Here is a 23929-nt window from a genome sequence, read left to right as displayed (position 1 = left end):
CGATGAGAGGCGATTCTCTCTCATCCTCCGGACACGCGTCATGCAATGTATGGAATCGCTCGTCCTCTAGCCAAATCCACTTACTGCCCAAAATGCCTCCGATATACTGCTGGTTTTGGAGCGTGGGACTTGCCATTTGTTTTAGTGCTTTCCCTACAGTTTCCCAGCTTCCCATGCGACCGAGCGCTCAGGGCTTTTCCTTCTCAAGGGGTTTTGCCTAAAATGGCCTCCGTTTCTCGATCCGGGCTTCCTAACTGCCAGTTTTTCCTCCTGCACAGTCTCCATGGGCCTCGATTAGCGTGCTTCGACTGAGGTCCTCATCATTCCTTGCTAGCTACAAATTGCCATTGTCCAAAGGTCTTCCTGATAGCTCTTTGTTTATAAACTCGAAGTCTGTCCTGATTTGATAAAGTCATAGAAGTTTGATAATTTCCATGGATCCAATTCGGATCAATAATATAGAGATTGGGGTTTTAAGCCGAGGCTTTCCCCGGGTTATTTCTTCTGTGTTATGTGTGATTGATTTCTCATTCTCAGTTATATGTGTTCTCATTTATGTTGCTCAATTCGATTAAGCTTCTACAAAGTTTGTTGTAGAAGTAGATCTTGTATTTTGGTTTCACACATATGGCATCACTGGACCCCAAGAAAAACTGTGCAAGGAAATAGGAGGCTTGGATGGCTTGAGGAGTACATATATTGTGTCTATTCAGTCTATGAGCTATATTGTTTGATTGCAGAGAGAGTAGGATAGCTTGTGAGCTGATTCTTTTTGTAACTTGAACATATTTCCACTTGTATGATAATACAGAGATTGGGGTTTTAGGTTGAGGCTTTCCCCGGGTTATTTCTTCTGTGTTATGTGTGATTGATTTCTCATTCTCAGTTATATGTGTTCTCATTGATCTTGCTCAATTCGATTAAGCTTCCGCAAAGTTTGTTGTAGAAGTAGATCTTGTATTTTGCTTTAGTATATTGCATAATTTGTTGATCTACAATGGGAATTTCTACATGGTATTGGAGCAAAGGTGATCAAGGTGAAGAATAGTATACAAGAAGGGAGAAGTTTGAATTTTTAGGTTCCTGAATATAGAAATCGAGTTCTTATCACATCTCAATTTCACCAATGGCGTTCAACAGTTTAAGACTCAAATATGCTCTTGATGGCAGTTCGAATTATATAGCTTGGAAGGACCACATGGAAGCAATATTAGAGGATAATGGTCTAAAGGACTTCATTGATCAAGAAGTCCCCAAGCCGACTGATGCTACTGAATTGGCGGAATGGAAGAAATGTGTGGCTAGAGCAAGGAGAATCCTTCTGGAGGGAGTTTGAGACCACATAGTCTCGAGTCTCCATGGGAAGGAGACATTATTTTCAATGTGGAAAACATTGAAAGATCTGTATCAGAACAGCAACGATCAGAGGAAGTTGGCACTGAAAGACAAGCTTCAGAAAATCAAGTGTGAAAAGGGCGACATGATCTCTACATATCTGAACAAGCTCACCACCTACAGGGATGAGCTTGGAAGTGTAGGGATCATGACCGCTGATGATGACATGGTGAGTCATGCACTCCTCAGTCTTCCTAAGAGCTGGCATAGCTACCAAGGCTCAGTTAATGGAAGAGAAAAACTGCCAGATTGGGAACAAATTTGGTCAGATTTGATGTAGGAGGAAATAAGAAGCACCAAAGATGGATCCTCATCGAAGTAAGATGATGAGGAAAATATAGCCTTAGCATGTAAGGTGAGGAAAGGGAAAGGGAAGGCGTCCCATCCCAAATCTGGTTCTTCCCATGGTGGGAAGAAGTTTGACAAATCGAAAGTTTGATGCTTTCATTATCATGAAGTGGTTCATTATACAATGTATTGCCCACAAAAAAAATCCAAGAAATGTTCCTTGAAGGGATCTGATGGTGAGGCACTAGCCTCACAGTTTGAGTTGGATTTGTTTCTTATCACATGCATGGTTTCATCCATGGTGGGACGTGTGTGGTACTTGGATAGTGGAGCTTCATTCCACATGTCAAGTGACAAGAATCCTTTCAGTACCTTGGAGGAGAAGGAACTCTAGATGCGGATCGAGATGGGCGATGATTGAAAGTACCGTGTTTCAGGTGAAGGTACGGTTGTCTTTCAAAGGGAGCATGGAGTTCCCCTCACCTTGACTAATGTAAAGTATGTACCAGGTCTGAAGAAGAATCTTATGTCTGTCTCTATGCTAGAAGATAAAGGCTATGATGTAGTCTTTAGTAAAGGAAAGGTATTCCAGAGGCATATCGATATTGGACAGACAAAGCAAATTGGGATTCGAGTAAAGAATCTCTACAAGCTGGAGGTAGATGACTGTGCTGATTTGAGTTCCAAAGCTGAGATGGTGCAGAGCCAAGATGTTGGTGAGCTATGGCATAGAATATTGGGCCACTTGCACCATGGAGCCTTGAAGATCATGCAGCAGATTTCTATCGGATTACCCAAGGGAAACCTTGAGCAGATGAATACATGCAAAGGTTGTACCTTGGGTAAGTATGTGAAATATTCCTTTTTGGATCAGGACAGTAGAGCTGGAGCAATCCTGGAGCTAGTTCACTTAGATGTTTGTGGAACATTCTCTATAGCCTCCACCGTTAAACAAAGGTACTATGTTATTTTTATTGATGATTTTTCTTGTAGATGCTAGATCTACTTTATGCAAAATAAGGATCATACATTCTTGAGGTTTTGTGAGTTTAAAGCCTTGGCAGAGAAAGAATCTGGAAAGAAAATAGAAGCCTTGCATAGCGACAATGGTGGAGAGTATGTCTCCCAATAGTTTAAAGACTTCTGTGCTGCAGAAGGAATGAAAAGGGAGTTGACGACACCCCATAATCCATAGCAGAAAGGGGTGGCCGAAAGGAAGAAAAAATCAATTGTGGGACCAGCTCGAGCGATGTTGAATGACCAAAGCCTACCACTGCATTTGTGGGCTGAGGCATGCAATATAGCAGTATACTTGCATAATAGAAGCCTGCACTGTATACTAGGAATGAAGACACCTATGGATACCTTTTCCGAGAAGCGACCAGATGTGAGTCACTTCTGAATCTTTGGATCATCAGTTTACTGTCATGTGACCAAAGATGCTCGAAAGAAGCTGGATCCAACAGCTGAGTTGGGAATACTTGTGGGGTACACGGATACACCCCACAACTATTGGGTGTACCGGCCTACCAGTCAGAGGAAAGTGGTACGTAGGTATCTGAAGTTCGATGAGCAAAAATCCATGTGATTATCACTTGAGAGGGAGCTCAAGTTGCATGTAGAAGAGGAACTTTCAGTTCTTAAGGAGGAGGGGCCTCAGATTGATGCGGAGAAACCACATGCAGAGGATCCGGGAGTGGAGACATCCACTCATGCTGAGACTTCCAAAGATGGGCGGAAACACTCAAGGGAAGCTGACAGGTTGATGCTGGATGTGTGGGAGAATGTGGGACAACCATCTTCTCAACACAGACAGAGGAGGTCGCCCAAGCGGTACACTAGGTACATGGACCTGGTTGGGGAGTGTGTAGATACCAAACCTCCTTCATTCGAGGAGAAAGTGCAGCAACCAGTCTGGGTTGATGTACTGGTAGAGGAGTGTGACTCTATCATTCGGAACAATGTGTGGGATGTTTTCCCAAGACCTCAGGGCAGGTCAGTGGTGAGTTCCAGATGGCTTTACAAGGTAAAGGCGGAAGCTAATGGCAGTGTTGAGAAACATAGGACAAAGTTTGTTGCCTGGGGTTTCTCATAGTTCAAGGGGATCGACTACAATGAGAATTTTTCTCCCATAGCAAGGTACTCATCGATTAGATCGATATTGGCACTATCAAATCAGATGGGGTGGAAGATCCACCAAATGGATGTGAAGACAACATTCCTCAATGGGGAGATTGAGGAGGAGGTGTACATTGAGCAGCCAAAGGGTTTTAAGACCTTTGATCGTGAGTCACATGTGTGCCAACTCAAGAGGGCTTTGTATGAGCTGAAGCAAGCACCCCATGGTTGGTACACTAGGATCGAAAGCTATTTCACTGGATTGGGCTTCACCAAGAGTGAAGCAAATGTGAACCTTTACCACATCATGGTAGAAGGTAAACCATTGATCATTGTTGTTTATGTCGATGATCTGATTTTGACAGGTGATGATCAACTGATAAAGTCTTGCAAGGAGGACCTTGCAAGAGAGTTCGAAATGAAATACATGGGTCTAGTTCACTACTTTCTAGGCATGGAGGTGTGCCAGAAATATGGTGAAGTATTTGTGTCTCAAGGCAAGTATGCCAATGAGATACTCAGGCACTTTCACATGGAGAAGTGCAAGCCCATGCAGACTCCTCTAGCTGGGAACTAGAGGAAGGAGGATGCTACTTTAGGTGAGGTAGTAGCTACTATTGTTTAGCGGCAGCTAGTGGGTTCACTTAATGTATCTGGTGAACACACAACCCAACTTATGCTTTGTGGTGAACCAGCTGAGTCAAGTTATGGTTCAACCTACCAAGCTATTTTGGAAGGCAGCGAAGCATGTGTTGAGATACCTCAGAGGCACATCTTAGTTTGGATTGTGGTACAGACAGACAAAGGGAGTGAAGCTTCAGGGCTTCACATATGCAGATTGGGCAAGGAGTCCATCAGACTAGAAGAGCACTTTTGGAGGAATCTTCAACCTTGGTTCACTACAGTTTCCTGGTACAACAGGAAACATAGGTCAGTTGCACTTAGCTCAGTAGAGGTTGAATACATGGCTACTAGTCAGGTTGCATGTGAGGCCATTTGGATGTGGAATATTTTAGTGGGATTGTTTGGTCAGAGGATGCATCCAACCATGATCTACTATGATAATTAGAGTTGTATCAAACTCTCTGAGAGTCCAATTTTTCATGATAGGTCAAAGAACATAGATATCCGGTATCACCATCTTCCAGACTGTGTGATCAAGAGGATCATATTGTTGTTGTATGTTTCATCTGAGGAATAGGATGCAGATATTTTGACTAGGGCATTATCAAAATGAAAGTTTGAGTTCCATAAAGTTAGGATTGGGGTTACTGACAATACCTTTCTTGTTGATAGGGAGTGTTGAAAATAGCAACAAAAAATGCTAAATATAGAAGTGCTAAATTTAGTACTGCTATAAATAGCATTTCGGGATACCTTCCTATTTTAGTTAGTCCCTAAACTAAAATAGAGAAGTAAAAATTCGAATTTGATCTTAGCAGCTATCTGTAAAATAATCAATTAATTCACCATGAGCTAATTAGTTGTAGAAAATCAATCATGAAGTCTATGTGGGGACATGTAATAGTTTCTCCATTGATTAAGAAATTTATCCATTAGTTAAAGAGATAAGGATGAGTTGTAATTAGTTGGCTCAATTAACTGAGTCAAGTCCGGTTAAATTAATTCAAACATTTTGTTGAATTAACTGTGAGTTCAGTTAGTTAATGCATGCATGCATGTAACTGTTGCACTTCAGATAACTGAATATTCTCTCATAAATAACTCATGCATGACAGTTCAGACAGAGACCCAGTTAAGATCAGATGGAGGGACAATGTACTATCAGTTGCAGGAATATTACATTGTGAATATCTCTTGCATGTAGAAGGAATTGTTTCGTTGAGGATTACGTAGTTACTTCTTCAGTTTTTGTGAGTGTGATGAGGCCAATTGACACATGTGGCATCACTGGGCCCCAAGAAAACTGCGCAAGGAAATAGGAGGTTTGGAGGACTTGAGGAGGACATATACTGTGTCTATTAAGTCTGTGAGCTATATTGTTTGATTTCAGAGAGAGCAGGATAGCTTGTGAGTTGATTCTTTTTGTGACTTGAACATATTTCCACTTGTATGATAATACAGAGATTGGGGTTTTAGGCTGAGGCTTTCCCCAAGTTATTTCTTCTATGTTATGTGTGATTGATTTCACATTCTCAATTAGATGTGTTCTCATTGATCTTTCTCAATTCGATTAAGCTTCCACAAAGTTTGTTGTAGAAGTAGATCTTGTATTTTGCTTTAGTATATTGCATAATCTGTTGATCTACAGTGGGAATTTCTACACCTCCAAGGAGTTGCCATCCCCAATAAGGTCAATATTAGTGTCACTATGTGCATTCTTCCATTAGGGATCAAATTTTCTCTTTGCATTTTCATTTTAGGGGTCCCATACTGGACTTTACATCATTTCATTAGATCATGTCAAACTGATCCATTGATGGTTGTCTTCTCTTCATAAAATCTAATTTCTCCCTCATAGAGTATACTTGTTGACCCTTCTTCAAGTTGTCTTCAGTTATGGTTTCATGGTCAATTTGCAATCATGCTTTCATAAGGTCATAAGGCATGTTTTCATTAGGTTTTAGGGTTTCATTTCCAAGGTCAAAAGCATGATTTAAAAGTGTAAATAAAAGGCATCAAGGGTATGAGGATGATAAATAACTCAAGCATGATGGCTTGTAGGTCATAGTCACTATATAATTTTCTTTTAAACTAATGTAATTTTCACCTCAAAAACATGTTTTTGAGGTGAAAACAGAGTATTTTGAGTTAATTTGTATTTCTTATGTAATTTTAAGTCACTTTATGTAATAAATGATCCCGGTTGCACTAAAGCATCTCTCCTTGCTACAAGGTAAAGAAACACTGCAAAAATCAATTCAAGTTGATCATTATCCACCTGAAAAGGAACAAAGAAGGAAAGGCATTAATAACAGAGTTTTGAGAAAGGTCAAGAAACATTATAAAGTGGGTTTTTCAAGTGAAAATTCAAAATTTACTCCTATATAAGGTCTCACATTTCATTTTCAAGTTCATCATTGTCATTTGGCAAGAAAGGAGTCAAAAAGTGGGGAAAAGAGGAAATATTGAGTGATTTTTGGGCAAAGGAGAAGTGGCACTATGCTTCTGGAGGTTGGCGCTGCACATTTGGAGTAGCGGTGAAGTGGCGTTATGCTTCTACAATATGGCACTGCGCGTTTCAGGCATGAGAGTTGGTGATGTGCATTGAGAGGTTGGAGCTACGCATCTGGGCCCGACACTGTGTGTCTGGAGATTTCCACAGTGTAAATTTACACTGTACTGCGTGTTGAGAGGTGGTGCTGCGTGTTTGTGGGTTGGCACTGTGCGTTGAGCAAAAGGGCCAAAAATGCCTCAAAATTCATAAACTCTTCCCAAGGCGCCCTCTCTTCTTTCATACAAGTAAGTTTTCCTCTCATACTACATTGTTGGTTTGCAATCAAACTTTTAGAGATAATTCCCCATGGCAAATGTGAAACCCTAAATTCTCCCTTGGTTATGCCTAAACCGTAAACCCCAATTATTCCTTCTATCACCTATCATTACAACTCTAAATTCTTTCCCTATATCATTCCATAACATCCACATCCCTTTATCCCTCTTCCCAAACAACAATATCTCAAACAAACCAAGCCCTCCCTCTCACTTTCATAATTCATATCCTTCCCTTCCTTTTCTAGTCTACCAAGACACCTCATAAGGTCATCTCCCATCCCCTCCCTTCTAAATCACTCTTGATCATTCCCTTTATCCCTTTCCTTGGAGTGTACAGCCTTAAATTTGCAAACATGGATAGAGAAGACAAAGACTATGAGTAGGAGGAAAACACCGGCAGTGACAGTTAAACAGATAGACCTAGGCATCAGAGAAAGCCACACAAGGGAGGGAGAATTATTAGGGTGGAGCCATCAAACCTCAGAGAATTGTAGGCCTATCAGTTAGATGTCACTTGTTTCAGACATCTAGGGTGCTATGAGTTTTGTGAGCAGGTAAAGAAAGTTCAACACCACCTTGAGCTCACTAGGCTTTTTGTAGCTCATCTTCAGGACAACAAGGTGACTCTTACTAGGGTGACATTCACAGTCTCACCTTCCATTATTGTAGATGCCACAAGGATTCCAAATGTACGTGAGAAGTGGTACAAGGCATAGGACCTAGATGAACACTATTAGGAACCTTATATCAAAGCCAGGTACAAAAATGAGGCAAAAAGACTTTTTCCTTTCAGATTCCTTGAGGACAAGTATGCCCACAAGATGAAAATCATCATGAAATATTTCACTTGTGAGGGCATATTTTCTAGGTTGTACACCTATCACATCAGGCTTCTCATGCATTTTACCAGGGTGAGGATGTTAAACCTCCCTTATTTCTTGTTCAGGAATATTGAGAAGATGGCCCATTTTGTGCAGAAAAAGCCATACCCTCAGAAGATGAGCAGTCTATATCATTATTCCTTTATCAAGATGATTGTGCTTCATCATCTTAGTTTCCTCAACATCTCTTGGGAGAGATTTATTGCTCATGACATATTCAAGGGTCCTCAAATTCCTCCACCAGTGTCTTAAGAAGTAGGGGGACCTTCTAGTAGTGCTAAGGTGAAAACAGATGAGGAGGCCAAAGAGACTAGAGCTACTGAGGTGCCTGGGGCTATGCCATATCAAAGGGGCACAAGGAGATTGTTTGCAGTTGATAGGCAAGTGTTTGCTCCATGGGATGTGGAAGGGACCTTGCTTTCTTCATCAACCCATAGGCAAATGCTTTCTCCATAGGATGTGTAAGGGGTTTACCTTCTTCATCAACACAGCAGGTACAGGTGCAGCAACTACAAAAGGGAAATGAAAAGATGCTGAAGGAAAGTCTTGATGATGAGGAGGAAGAGTGGGACTTTGATTTGACAGAGCATGATGAGCTGGAGCAGTGTTATACTCATCATGGCGTGGAAATAATTGACTTAGAGGCTCAAGATGAAGAAACAATAAAGGACATCATCATACAGGAAAAGGAGGCTCAAGTCCAAGTGTTTATGGAAAATTTGGAGAGATCCAAGTATGTCATCACATATTTGGAACAAGAGAACAAGCAGTTGAGTGACAAGTAGGTCCTCATGGAGTTGGAACTTCTCAAGGTAAAACGACAAAGTGACAAAGAGGCATAGGTCACTTTGACTCCTATTGAGAAGGAAATTGAAGGTGATAGAGAGACTTGGCTTGAGAGAGTCATTTTGCATCTAGAGAAGTTGTTGCAGAAGGCCAATAGGGAGAACCAAATGATCAAACACATAGCCTACCATTATAGGACTTGAAACAAAAATTGCAACATGAGGGTCAAAAAGATGAAAGCTAGGCTAAGGTGGGCTCTAAAAGGAAAAAAGGAGGAGGATAGGTTTAGGTTGCTTGCTGAACGTTCCTTAGATCATTAGGATACTTGATGATGGTGCTTCTCACCAATTTTGGTCAAGTTTGGAAGAGATTTTTTCATTTGCAAATTTTGAAATTTTAAACACAGAAAATTAGGCTCAACGCGCAGAGCCACTGGCACTGCGCTTTTCCTAGGGGCACTCAATGTACAAATGGCTTGCATTTTTAAATTCAGATTGATGAGTACATGCACCCTATGGATTTTCTAAGTTTTTGGGGCAGAACGAGTCCACCAAAAGGTCAAAAAACACCCTAAAAATGACGTTTATGCCACTTTTTGGACACATAGAAGTAGTCTTGCTAGAATCAAGTTTTGAGGGGTCAAATGAGCTTCAAATGAAGAAATTCTAGGTGTTTTTGAAATTATACTTGAATACCTTTCCAATGAGCTATCATGAGCTCAATTTGGATGCCAGGAAGGCCTCCAAAAGGGACCTAAAATTGGCACTGCGCATTAGGCCAGTGGTGTTGCGCGTAGGGCAAATTTGCACAGGATGGCTATCTTTCCATTTTTTGACTTTGTTCATGGATTTTATCTCATGGAGGATGTTTAACCATTGTAAATGATGACGTGTCTTGTAAATATGATAGATAATTAGTAATAGAGGGTAGATTCATTACATTAAAAGTCAATTTGAGCTCAAATGAATCGGTTTTTCACTTTTAGAGGCAAGTTGTTAAGATGCCTATATTCCTGTTTCTTGTTCAGTGTTGGTTAGATTAGCTTGTCATCTTAGGGATTCAACCCTTGAGGATGGGAGGAGTTTGAAACAGTGCCTATATCATCTTCTTCTTTCTCATTCTAAAGGGTTGGACTCAGCTGGATGCTCAAACCTTGATTTTACATCATTTTGTAGTAGTTTAGCAGGAGACTAATAAGAATTGCAACTATTTTTATGGGATCCATGTGGTATGGAGTTTTAGTACAGTTTATTCTCTTGTGATCATATTTTAGTATGTTCAGTGTATTCCTTTAATCATTTCATTGCTTCTAAGTAAATGTTTTCAAGTTGATAGGGAGAATTCATTACATCACTGCTCTGCTTTGGGAAAATATTTGCCATTATATGTTTTCTATAGTTTGGTAAGGATCCATGATAATCACATGCTCTTCCTAGCCTTGCATTAGTCTTAAAAACCTCACCCATCAATCCCTAGAGTGCTAAACCTTATGCCTATCTTGCCCCATTGAACACCTTGCAATTTTGACCTAATTCCCTAGCCCTAAACAGTCCAACTCCTCCTGATCTAGCAAAACCCCTTCAAAAATCAAATCAAACCTTGTGCTACTATACCTAGCCTAATATCCTTTTCTTGATCTATTCATCTTGGCTGAGATCCTCACGGAGAGAGCCCTCTCCTGGCCTACTAGGGCTAGCTACTTGGCTAAGCATGGTTTGTGGTTACCCTGGCATTGCCTTCCTTCAGCCTGAGGTTCAATTCAGGTGATAACAAGAAGCTCATAAGTTAAGTTTTACTTGGCTAAATGTTAAGAAACCAACTCACAAAGAGATAGAAAAGATATATCAACGACTTCAGAATCAGTCGCTTTGAGGGGGAAACCTCCTTTACATTACACAATGAACAATTACTGGATGATACAAATGAAAAAACCTCCTTTCTATATATAGGAGTATAAGGGGTCACAATATAATCAAAGCCGACATCAGCAATAGCAATAGTGGGCTTCTATGGGGTACAATAACAATATGGGGACAATAGGGGCACAACAATAAAAATAAGGGCTACAATGTCAATAGTAATGGGGGAATCACTAGTATTATAGGAACCTAACGTGTCCCTCTCCTTCAAAAAGGTGTTGTCCTCAACGCTTAAGTAGTTCCAGATTCTTCTGTATAAAATTATCATCCTCCCATGTGGAATCTTCAGCAAGTAAGTTCTTCCACTTGACAAGATACTCTGAAATTGATCAATTTTGTAGCTATCGAGTTCTTGTTTCTATGACTGCTTCAAGTTCCAATATGATTTTTCCTTCCTCGTCAAGTTATGGCAATATTTTTTGAACTAGGAGCTTGTCACCAATAACCTTCTTTAATCATGAAACATGGAAAATTGGGTGCACTCAGGAAGCTGCAGGAAGCTCCAATTTGTATGCCATAGTACCAATGTTTTGCAACACCTTGTACGGACCATAATACTTTAGTCATAATTTATTATCCTTCTTAGCTTGCTTGAGGGAAATTTGTTTATATGGTTGTAATTGTAGAAATACGCAGTCACCTACATCAAAAATTCTTTCACTGTGATGTTGATTTGTCTGTTAATTCATTCTATTTTGTGCTAAAGTTAGGTTATCCTTTAAGAGTTGGAGAACTTGTTGTTGATGCTCTATGTGATCTTCCACTGCTTGAATCTAAGAATTTTCTCTTAAATATGATGTGATGGACGGTGGGTGATATCCATAAAGTGACATAAATGGGGTCATTTTTGTTGTACTATGGAAGAAAGTGTTATACCGCCATTCAGCCAGAGGCAACCATTTGAGCCATTGTGTTTGTTTATCAGATACAAAGAAACGAAGATATCCTTCCAAACATTTGTCTATTATCTTAGTTTTCCCATAAGATTGATGATGATAAGATGAGCTATGAGCTAACTGAGTACCAAGAAAAGAAAATAATTCTGTCCAAAAATTTTCAGTCAAGATGAGATTTCTATCGCTTATAATAATCTTTGGGTTTCCATGTAGCTTTTGAATTGTTTCCATAAATGCAGTAGAAACTATACTGGATTTAAATGGATGAGATAATGCACAAAAGTGTGCATACTTGGTAAGTCTGTCAAATACCACCATGGTGACACTCTTTCCTTCGAACTTGGGTAAAATTGTGATAACATCCATTTAAACCTCCTCCCAACATTGAGTTGGAATGGATAAAGGTTGTAATAGACCTGTGGTCTTAATTGTTTCAACTTTATTTTGTTGGAAAACCAAAAAGTCTGCCACAAACTTTTGAATATTAGATTTAAGGCTGTCCCAAAAAAATTCCTTCTTAACCCTATGGTAAGTTTTTTAAAATCCCAAGTTCCCTCCTAAGGGAGAGGCGTGCAATTCCATAAGAATATTTTGTTTGAGTTGGGAATTTAGACATAGGTATAAGCGATCTTTGTACCATAATGAATCATTTTCCAGCTAAATGTATCAGATGTGCTGGGATCTTGTTGTAAATTTTTCATGAGTGCCCACAATTCTTCATCATTCTTCCATTCATCCCTTTCTTCATTTATCCAATCTGGTTGGATAATAGTGGCATAAAGCAATGCTTCCACATCCTCATCCTTTCTTGAGAGTGCATCTACCACAATATTTTTCTTCCCTTTTTTGTAGATGATTTCAAAGTCATAACCCAACATCTTTGTGACCCATTTTTGCCTGTCTTCTGAAGATAATCTTTGTTCTAAAAAGTATTTAAGACTATCATGATCCGTTTTTACCTTGAAGTGTCTTTCCATTAGGTAGGGTCACAATTTCTTAAGTGCATGTAGTAATGCTAACATTTCCTTCTCATAAATAACTTTGTGTAAATACTTTCTTTTGATTGGACAACTTTCGAAAGAAATGAGTCTTTCTTCTTGCATTAAAACAACACCAATTAGATTTCTCGAGGCATCACATTCCATAATAAAGGTTTTTGTGAAGTCCGATGTAGCTAAGATCGATGCTTGGCACATTGCCTCTTTAAGATGTTCAAAGGACTTCATTGCTTCTGGAGTCTATAAAAATGCATCTTTCTTCAATAATATTGTTAGAGGTGCTACTATTATCCCATAATTCTTAACAAACTTGCAATAATACCTTGTTAACCCGATAAATCCTTGCAGATGCTTTATGGATGTGGAGATTTTTCATTCGTTAATGTCTTTAATTTTTCTAGGGTCTACCTTAACTCCTTCATGAGATACAATATGACCCAGATATTCCCCCTCTTGTAGTCCAAAGAAACATTTGGAGCTTTTTTCATATAACTTTTTCTCCTCCAATAGTTTGAGCACCTTGTCAACATGTTGAACATGATCCTTCCAAGACTTGCTATAGATTAGTATATAATCAAAAAATACTAACACAAATTTTGTAAGGAATGGTTTGAAAATGGAATTGATCAAACCTTGAAATGTAGAAGGTGCATTGGTAAGGCCAAAAGGCATGAACAAAAATTCATAATGACCCTCATGAGTTCTAAATGTTGTTTTTAGAATGTCTTCAGTCTTCATTATGATTTGATGATATCCTAAATGAAGATCCAACTTGGTGAAGTAAATTGATCCATGCAATTCATCCAATAGTTCATCAATGACATGAATGGGAAATTTATCTTTAATAGTGAGCTTGTTGAGCTCCCTATAATCCAGACACATGTGCCATGATCCATCCTTCTTATGCACCAATACTACTAGAGCAGAGAAAGAACTTTGGCTAGGTTGAATTATACCAGCCTCTAGCATTTCTGCAAACATACATTCAATTTCACTCTTCTGGGCATTGGGATATTTGTAAGGCCTGATGTTTGGAGGAACACCTCCTCAAATCAAATGAATAGCATGATCATGATCACAAATAGGTGGGAGATATTTGGGAGTCTCAAATACCTTGGAATGATTGTCCAAGACTCTTTGGAGATCTGGATAAATAGATGATTTCGATGTGGGAACCTCTAGTGAACATAATTGTGCAATTACACCTCGTTTTTATTTATTTAGAAGCGTTGTCATTATATTAGAGTTTATTATGTTAGAGAAAGATTTCGGCGAAAATCACATGGAATCTCATTTGTCGACACGTTTTGAACCAACTAGTGTGGTTCATCGTCAGGACAAGATGAAGAAACAGATCTAGCTCCTCATGTTAAATAGTCTGAGCAGAGCCTCCAACAGCTAGCAAATCTAACGGCTAGTTTGACTTAAGGACAATGGTCAAAATTAATATAATAATTTAATTTGTAAAAATAAATAAACTAAGGTAAATGGTACGAGACCTAAAAATTAAAAACTATAAGTCAAATAATAATTAGTTAAACTATAAATAAAATATAATTTACAAGTATTAGGAATAAAAGTTAATAATTAAAAATTCTAATTTAATTCATAATTAAAAGGAAATTAGTTAATTAAATGACCTAATGGATGAATAAAAATTATATGAGACCTAATAAATAAAATTTTTATAAGTTATAAGTTAATTAAAATAGAATAAAGTAATTAATAATAAGTAAATTAAAGGATATATAAATAATTTTATATAAAAGTATTATTAAAAATATGTAATTAAGGTAAAAGGTACGAGACCTAATAAATCAAAACTATAAGCTAAATAATAAAAATGACCTTGAAAGGCCTAAAAATGTAAATAATTTTATTTAAAAGTAAATAAAAAGGTACTAAAGAAAATCAAAGTTAATAATTAAAAATATAATGATTAGAAGGAAAATTAGTTAATCAAATGACCTAAAAAATTTTATAATCGGTATGAGACCTCATAAATTTTTTTTATAAGTTAATTAATAATTTAACAAGGAAATTGGTAATCTAAAAGTATTATTGTAAGTTAATTAAAAATTATAAGTTAGTTAATAATTTAAAAGGAAAATTAGTAAAATTAAACGTTGTTGTAATAAAGGGGGAGTAATATATAACTTAATAAAGTATTAATAAAATGAATGTTAAATAATAAAGTGTAATTAGAAAAGGATCAAAAGACCTTATAATAAAGGAAAAGTTAAAAGAATAGAGTAATGAATAAATTAATTATATTTAAAAACAAAGGATGATAAGCAGTAAAGAAATAGAAAATTAGTGAAAAATAAAGATAAAAGACATCAAAAACCAAAGAGGACGAAAAAATGACTAGGAAGAGAGGGTTGGGACCCAACACCTACTGACTGTCCAACCATCATCTCTATTGAGATTGCTTGGTCTCTTTTCGATCTCAAGCGCTTCCCTGAATTTTCGATGGTGGAAATGCGAAACCTTAGCAATAACACTGGCTTCTTCAATACAAACATGATGATTGGTTTTGTCAGCATGTTCAGCCAAAGCAGAAGACCTAGATCTCCTATGCTTTAGATCAGCTGCATGCTCACTAATCCTCTGATTAATGGAACGACCAGTTTCCCCAATATAGGGGGTCCCACAGGAACAAGGGATCATATAAACACCCTTCATATCTTTAGGGTCGATGGGATCTTTCGCTGATCTGAGGGACGAACGAATGGTGTTCAGGGGCCTGAAGGACACAGGGATACTATGTCTCCTGAGAATCCTACTAATTCTATCAGTGGTCCCTTGAACATAAGGAAGATGGACACCAAGAACACGATCTTTTGGTTCTCTTTTCGCCAAAAAATTCTTGGAAGCTTTGAGGAAAGCCCTACGACCCATGTATCTACTGTAACCATTCTCCACAAAGACATCGAGCAGATGGGATTTTTCCTTCTCGAAGCTCTTCTTGTCCGAGATCCTTAGGGCTCGAGTAGCAAGGGTACTAAGAACACCCATCTTCTGAGCCGGGAAGTGGTGGGAATTGGCATGAAGATACTGCTCCGTATGAGTTTTCTTTCGAAACACTTGATGGGCGAGGGAACCATCATCATTCCTAGAAATAAGAATATCAAGGAAAGGAAGGCATCCCTCAACTTCCTGCTCCTTAGTGAACTTAATGGCTGAGGACTGCCTGTTAAGATGATCAAAGAAGAGATCAAGCTCATCCTGGCCATGAGACCAAATGACATTGGTGTCATCCACATACCTCTTCCATAGCTTAGGGAGGAGCCGGGAAGAGTTCAGAGCCTTGGACTCAAAATCTTCCATAAACATATTTGCAACAACAGGGGAAAGGGGGGATCCCATGGCAACCCCACATGTTTTCTCGAAGAACTCCCCTTCAAAATTGAAGAAGGTGGAAGTAAGACAGATCTCAACCAACCTAGCCGTGTCAGGATCTGTTAAGTGGTTGATCACATCCATGGCCTCACAAATAGGGATGCAAGTGAAAAGGGAGACGACATCAAAACTGACAAGAATGTCCCCAGGATCAAGCTTAATGTCCTTGAGCTCCTCGATAAAGGAAGCAGAGTCTTTTACGAAGGACTCCGTTCGACCAACAAGGGGCTTAAGCTTTAAAGCCAGGAACTTCGCAAGAAGATAGGTAGGACCCCCAATGGTGTTGACGATGGGCCTTAAGGGGGCTCCTTCTTTGTGAATCTTTGGGAGGCCATAGATTCTAGGAGTAATAGGGTTGCTTTCAATGAGCTTATGGTGCAAGGAACTCAATGAGCCAATGGACTTAATGGCTAAAGCCACATTTCTAGCAACCTTTTTCAAGGGATTTTTGGAAAGCTTTTTGTAGCTACCACTATTATGAAGATGATCCAAAATCTTGCTACGGTAATCAACCATGTTAAGAATTACGGCAGCACCACCCTTGTCTGCTTTAAGAACAATGATATCCTTGTTCTGGTTTAAGGATCTGAGAGCTAAAGATTCTTCTCTGCTGAGGTTACTTTTAGGCGACTTAGCCTTTCTCAAGGCCACTGCACAATCTTGCCTGATAGTATCCTTGATCCTATCAGGTAAACCTCGGATCCCAAACTCAATATCACAGATAATATCCTCCACAGGGATTTTTCTAGGGGTTAAGGCAAAATTTAAGCCTTTGCCCAAAACTTTAAAAATAGAAGGGGGAAAAACGAAACTAGAGAGATTAATAACCTTGCTACTAGAAGGAGAAGAAGGGGTAATATCAACAAACTGATTTTCTTTTTATATTTCAAGCTAGAGAAACTTTTGTTGATAACATTAATACTATCATTATTGTTATTATTAATATTAAAATTATTATTATTCTTAATATAATAACTATTATTATGATTGACATAATTACTAATATCATAATTATTATTAAAATTATTGCGATGTTTAGTATTACTACCATAATTCAAAATTCGGTTATTATTAATATTGAAACTATTGTTATGACTATCGACCATTATAATGTCATTGAGATGCTTTTTATTAATTAGGTTATCAGCAACAAATGCATCAACATTGGGGCGATCGCAGCAAACTAAACCTGATCACTTACCGCTAAAGAAAAACTGGTCATTTGAGCCAGCGCTATTTACGGGACCATCGAACGAGGGATCAACATGAGGGCGATCACCGCAATCTAAACCTGGGCACTTACCGTTAATGAAAAACCGGTCAATCGAGCCAGCGATATCAACAGGTCCAGCGTTAACTCCAGCATCGGATGAGGGGTGGGGAGCCGAGATTGAACCCCCGCTGGCCTCCCCAACTCTGCTAACAGAACCGTTATTCAAGAACCTGGCTGAGCTATCCTCCCCAACTCTGCTAACAGAACCGTTATTCAAGAACCCGGCTGAGCTATCCTCCCCAACTCTGCTAACAGAACCCAGTCAGGTGTGGATAGCGTGGAGCCGTTATTTCCAAAGTCTCTTTGCGTTAGCTCGTCCGGGTTCTTGAATAATGGTTCTGTTAGCAGAGTTGGGGAGGATAGCTCAGCCGGGTTCTTGAATAACGGTTCTGTTAGCAGAGTTGGGAGGATAGCTCAGTCGGGTTCTTGAATAACGATTCCGTTAGCAGAGTTGGGGAGGCTAGCAGGGGTTCAATCTCGGCTCCCCACCCCTCGTCCGATGCTGGAGTTATCGCTGGACCGGTTGATATCGATGGCTCGATTGACCGGTTTTTTAACGGTAAATGCCCAGGTTTAGATTGCGGTGATCGCCCTCATGTTGATCCCTCGTTCGATGGTCCCGTAAATAGCGCTGGCTCAAATGACCGGTTTTTCTTTAGCGGTAAGTGCTCAGGTTTAGTTTGCTGCGATCGCCCCAATGTTGATGCGTTTGTTGTTGATAACCTAATTAATAAAAAGCATCTCAATGACATTATAATGGTCGATAGTCATAACAATAGTTTCAATATTAATAATAACCGAATTTTGAATTATGGTAGTAATACTAAACATCGCAATAATTTTAATAATAATTATGATATTAGTAATTATGTCAATCATAATAATAGTTATTATATTAAGAATAATAATAATTTTAATATTAATAATAACAATAATGATAGTATTAATGTTATTAACAAAAGTTTCTCTAGCTTGAAATATAAAAAGAAAAATCAGTTTGTTGATATTACCCCTTCTTCTCCTTCTAGTAGCAAGGTTATTAATCTCTCTAGTTTCGTTTTTCCCCCTGTTGTTTTTAAAGTTTTGGGCAAAGGCTTAAATTTTGCCTTAACCCCTAGAAAAATCCCTGTGGAGGATATTATCTGTGATATTGAGTTTGGGATCCGAGGTTTACCTGATAGGATCAAGGATACTATCAGGCAGGATTGTGCAGTGGCCTTGAGAAAGGCTAAGCCGCCTAAAAGTAACCTCAGCAGAGAAGAATCTTTAGCTCTCAGATCCTTAAACCAGAACAAGGATATCATTGTTCTTAAAGCAGACAAGGGTGGTGCTGCCGTAATTCTTAACATGGTTGATTACCATAGCAAGATGTTGGATCATCTTCATAATAGTGGTAGCTACAAAAAGCTTTCCAAAAATCCCTTGAAGAAGGTTGCTAGAAATGTGGCTTTGGCCATTAAATCCATTGGCTCATTGAGTTCCTTGCACCATAAGCTCATTGAAAGCAACCCTATTACTCCTAGAATCTATGGCCTCCCAAAGATTCACAAAGAAGGAGCCCCCTTAAGGCCCATCGTCAACACCATTGGGGGTCCTACCTATCTTCTTGCAAAGTTCCTGGCTTTAAAGCTTAAGCCCCTTGTTGGTCGAACGGAGTCCTTCGTAAAAGACTCTGCTTCCTTTATCGAGGAGCTCAAGGACATTAAGCTTGATCCTGGGGACATTCTTGTCAGTTTTGATGTCGTCTCCCTTTTCACTTGCATCCCTATTTGTGAGGCCATGGATGTGATCAACCGCTTAACAGATCCTGACATGGCTAGGTTGGTTGAGATCTGTCTTACTTCCACCTTCTTTAGTTTTGAAGGGGAGTTCTTCGAGCAAACATGTGGGGTTGCCATGGGATCCCCCCTTTCCCCTGTTGTGGCTAATATGTTTATGGAAGATTTTGAGTCCAAGGCTCTGAACTCTTCCCGGCTCCTCCCTAAGCTATGGAAGAGGTATGTGGATGACACCAATGTCATTTGGTCTCATGGCCAGGATGAGCTTGATCTCTTCTTTGATCATCTTAACAGGCAGTCCTCAGCCATTATGTTCACTAAGGAGCAGGAAGTTTAGGGATGCCTTCCTTTCCTTGATATTCTTATTTCTAGGAATGATGATGGTTCCCTCGCCCATCAAGTGTTTCGAAAGAAAATTCATACGGAGCAGTATCTTCATGTCAATTCCCACCACTTCCCGGCTCAGAAGATGGGTGTTCTTAGTACCCTTGCTACTCGAGCCCTAAGGATCTCGGACAAGAAGAGCTTTGAGAAGGAAAAATCCCATCTGCTCGATGTCTTTGTGGAGAATGGTTACAATAGATACATGGGTCATAGGGCTTTCCTCAAAGCTTCCAAGAATTTTCTGGCGAAAAGAGAACCAAAAGATCGTGTTCCTGGTGTCCATCTTCCTTATGTTCAAGGGACCACTGATAGAATTGGTAGGATTCTCAGGAGACATAGTATCCCTGTGTCCTTCAGGCCCCTGAACACCATTCGTTCGTCCCTCAGATCAGTGAAAGATCCCATCGACCCTAAAGATATGAAGGGTGTTTATATGATCCCTTGTTCCTGTGGGACCCCTTATATTGGGGAAACTGGTCGTTCCATTAATCAGAGGATTAGAGAGCACGCAGCTGATCTAAAGCATAGGAGATCTAGGTCTTCTGCTTTGGCTGAACATGCTGAGAAAACCAATCATCATGTTTGTATTGAAGAAGCCAGTGTTATTGCTAAGGTTTCGCATTTCCACCATCGAAAATTCAGGGAAGTGCTTGAGATCGAAAAGAGACCAAGCAATCTCAATAGAGATGATGGTTGGAAAGTCAGTAGGTGCTGGGTCCCAGCCCTCTCTTCCTAGTCATTTTTTCGTCCTCTTTGGTTTTTGATGTCTTTTATCTTTATTTTTCGCTAATTTTCTATTTCTTTACTGCTTATCATCCTTTGTTTTTAAATATAATTAATTTATGCATTACTCTATTCTTTTAACTTTTCCTTTATTATAAGGTCTTTTGACCCTTTTCTAATTACATTTTATTATTTAACATTCATTTTATTAATACTTTATTAATTTATATATTACTCCCCCTTTATTACAACAGCGTTTAATTTTACTAATTTTCCTTTCAAATTATTAACTAACTTATAATTTTTAATTAACTTACAATAATACTTTTAGATTACCAATTTCCTTGTTAAATTATTAATTAACTTATAAAAAATTTTATGAGGTCACATACCGATTATAAAATTTTTTAGGTCATTTGATTAACTAATTTTCCTTCTAATCATTATATTTTTAATTATTAACTTTGATTTTCTTTAGTACCGTTTTATTTACTTTTAAATAAAATTATTTACATTTTTAGGCCTTTCAAGGTCATTTTTATTATTTAGCTTATAGTTTTGATTTATTAGGTCTCGTACCTTTTACCTTAATTACATATTTTTAATAATACTTTTATATAAAATTATTTATATATCCTTTAATTTACTTATTATTAATTACTTTATTCTATTTTAATTAACTTATAACTTATAAAAATTTTATTTATTAGGTCTCATATAACTTTTACTCATCCATTAGGTCATTTAATTAACTAATTTCCTTTTAATTATGAATTAAATTAGAATTTTTAATTATTAACTTTTATTCCTAATACTTGTAAATTATATTTTATTTATAGTTTAACTAATTATTAATTGACTTATAGTTTTTAATTTTTAGGTCTCGTACCATTTACCTTAGTTTATTTATTTTTACGAATTAAATTATTATATTAATTTTGACCATTGTCCTTAAGTCAAACTAGCCGTTAGATTTGCTAGCTGTTGGAGGCTCTGCTCAGACTATTTAACATGAGGAGCTAGATCTGTTTCTTCATCTTGTCATGACGATGAACCACACTAGTTGGTTCGAAACGCGTCGACAAATGAGATTCCATGTGATTTTCGCCGAAATATTTCTCTAACTTAATATGGATCACAGAAGCCTAAACTCGATTAGAGTTTATTATCTTTCCTAGTTTCACTGCGATACCTCTTAATTCAACTTCCTTTCCTTCCAAAGAAAATTTCATGAAAATTTGTTGAAAATTAAAATCTATTGTACCCAAGGATTCTAGCCATTGGACTCCTAGTACAACATTAGCACCACCCATTGGAATGGAAAGCATTGGGCTATTCAATAAATATTCTCCCATGGATAACTTGATATTATGGAAATTTCCAGAGAAATTCACGGCTCCTCCACTTGAAACCATCACTTGACACTCTGGTGCTAGATATAGGAAGCAATTCAATTCCTTGGCTATATTACAATGAATAAAATTATGGGTACTGCCCAACTCAATCAACACTATTACCTTTTTCTTATTGATATGTCGTTCTATCTTGATAGTTTGAGTAGTGGTAATTTTGGCCAATGCATTACAATATATGGTTGGATTCATTTCTTCTTTATCTAGGGTTTGTTCTTGGTGTATATTCTCTTCTTTTGATGTTTCTTTTTCCTTTTCTTCCTCCTCTTCACATTCTATGTAAAATAATATCTTCTCAGCACACTTATGAACTTTTGTGTATTTTCTATCACAATTGTAACAAAGCCCTTTTTCGCTTTTTTTTTCTTCCAATTGTTGGGGTTTCAACCTTGTAGGTTGTAGAAGGTTAAGGGAAACAACACTTCCATACTTATAGTTATGAGTGGTAGGCTTCCTTGTTGCCATAATTTTGCTTTCCATTTTTCTGGCCAACCTAAATGCCTTCTCCAATGAGTCAGGTTCCCAAAGATGAACCTCATGTTGGATGTTATCCTTTAAATTCCCTATGAACACATCAATCCTATGCTCCTTTGGAATATCTTTTACCCTTATATTCAATTTTTGGAAGTCCTCAATGTGCTCCATCATTGAACCCTTTTGTTTGAGGTTTATCAATTGGCTAAAAAAGTGTTTCTTTTTGTATCCTCATACTGTGCTATCATTTCTTCTGTAAAAATTTCCAAAGTGACAATTTGTTTATGAGAGCAAAGCCATCGATACCATACAAACTGATTTGGTTCCAAATATAAAGTTGCAATGCATACCTTTTGTGTGCTTTTCAAATTATGAAGATTAGAATATTGCTCCATCTGTACCCATGTTACGGGGTCCTTTCCATCAAACTTCCTCATATCGATCTTTGGAACATGGTGGGTCTTCAATCCAATGTTAGAGTCTATGGAATCATGATTAACATTTCTTTTTTTATCATCATGAGTTTCCTTTACTAACCTTTCACCATTAATAAGCATTTCTTGTAGCAACTTAGTCAAATCTATCTTCAAATCTTCCATGTCACCTTTCAGTGTTTCTTCTATACCATCCATCTTAGTGTCCATGCCATTCATCTTATCTTCCATGCTATCCATCTTAGCTTCCATGCCATCCATCTTAAATTCCACGCCATTCATCTTAACTTGCATTCCATTCATCGTAGCTTCCATGCCTTTCTTGAAACCATCAATCTTAGCTTTTGTTACCTTTTGTAAGAGTGAAATTTGTTTCACTTGGTCTCGTAATTTTGATATATCATGTTGCATTTCTTGTTCTTCTTCATGACTCATGCTAGAGCGTCCAGGTTGCTTACTAGGTGTTTCCATTTTCTTTCTTCGGGGCATCAATTAATGATAATTATGCTTCACTATGCCCTTTGAACTTCAAACTAATTTTTCAACCCAAACTTATGAAAAATTTTAAAAAAACTACACCACTTTTTTCACTTTGTAGAAGCTCGATATTGAATCTGTTGTATCTATGTGATTGCAGATCTCCAAGGTCTGAAATTTCTTTCTTCACTAGCCCTCTGAGTCCTCTTTCCAATGCCACCAGTCTGATCAAAATTGGATTCTCCAAGAAAACTTTATTTCCTATCTCACAAGATGACCTGATTATATAATTTTTCAGTAGAGTGAACTTGTACAACATTCCACGTGTCACTGTTTCGACCTTCAGATCTGAAAACGATACACAGAAAACTATAGTCCATCCTCTTTTTGTAACTTCTTACGAAATGTCAATATGATGCATAGAGAGAAAGTTATGACGATTTTCTCAAGGTCCCTGGTTTGGAATGTAATTTGAGTGTTTGTAAAAACTTTCACTTCCTCAGATCATATCTCCCAACATATAGCAAGAAAAGATCTAAACTTTGGGTCCAAGGTTCAGAAATATTTTGGCTCAAATGGGTTTTTCTTTTAGCTTCTGAAACTTTGTAGCGAAAAAGGTATATAGAAAATTCCACGATGACCTGTTTGGAGCAGCGAAACCCTAGAATCCAAACCTCTGATACCAAATGTTAAGAAGCCAACTCACAAAGAGATAGAAAAGATAGATCAATGACTTCAGAATCAACCTCTTTGAGGGGGAAACCTCCTTTACATTACACAAATGAATAATTCTTGGATGATACAAATGACAAAACCTCCTTTCTATATATAGGAG

Source organism: Pinus tabuliformis, chromosome 3_1 (genome assembly GCF_031772625.1).
Source record: "Pinus tabuliformis cultivar Carrire ecotype Pingquan chromosome 3_1, CPIR1, whole genome shotgun sequence".
Lineage (NCBI taxonomy): Eukaryota > Viridiplantae > Streptophyta > Pinopsida > Pinales > Pinaceae > Pinus > Pinus tabuliformis.
Note: the sequence above shows the minus strand (reverse complement) of the source record.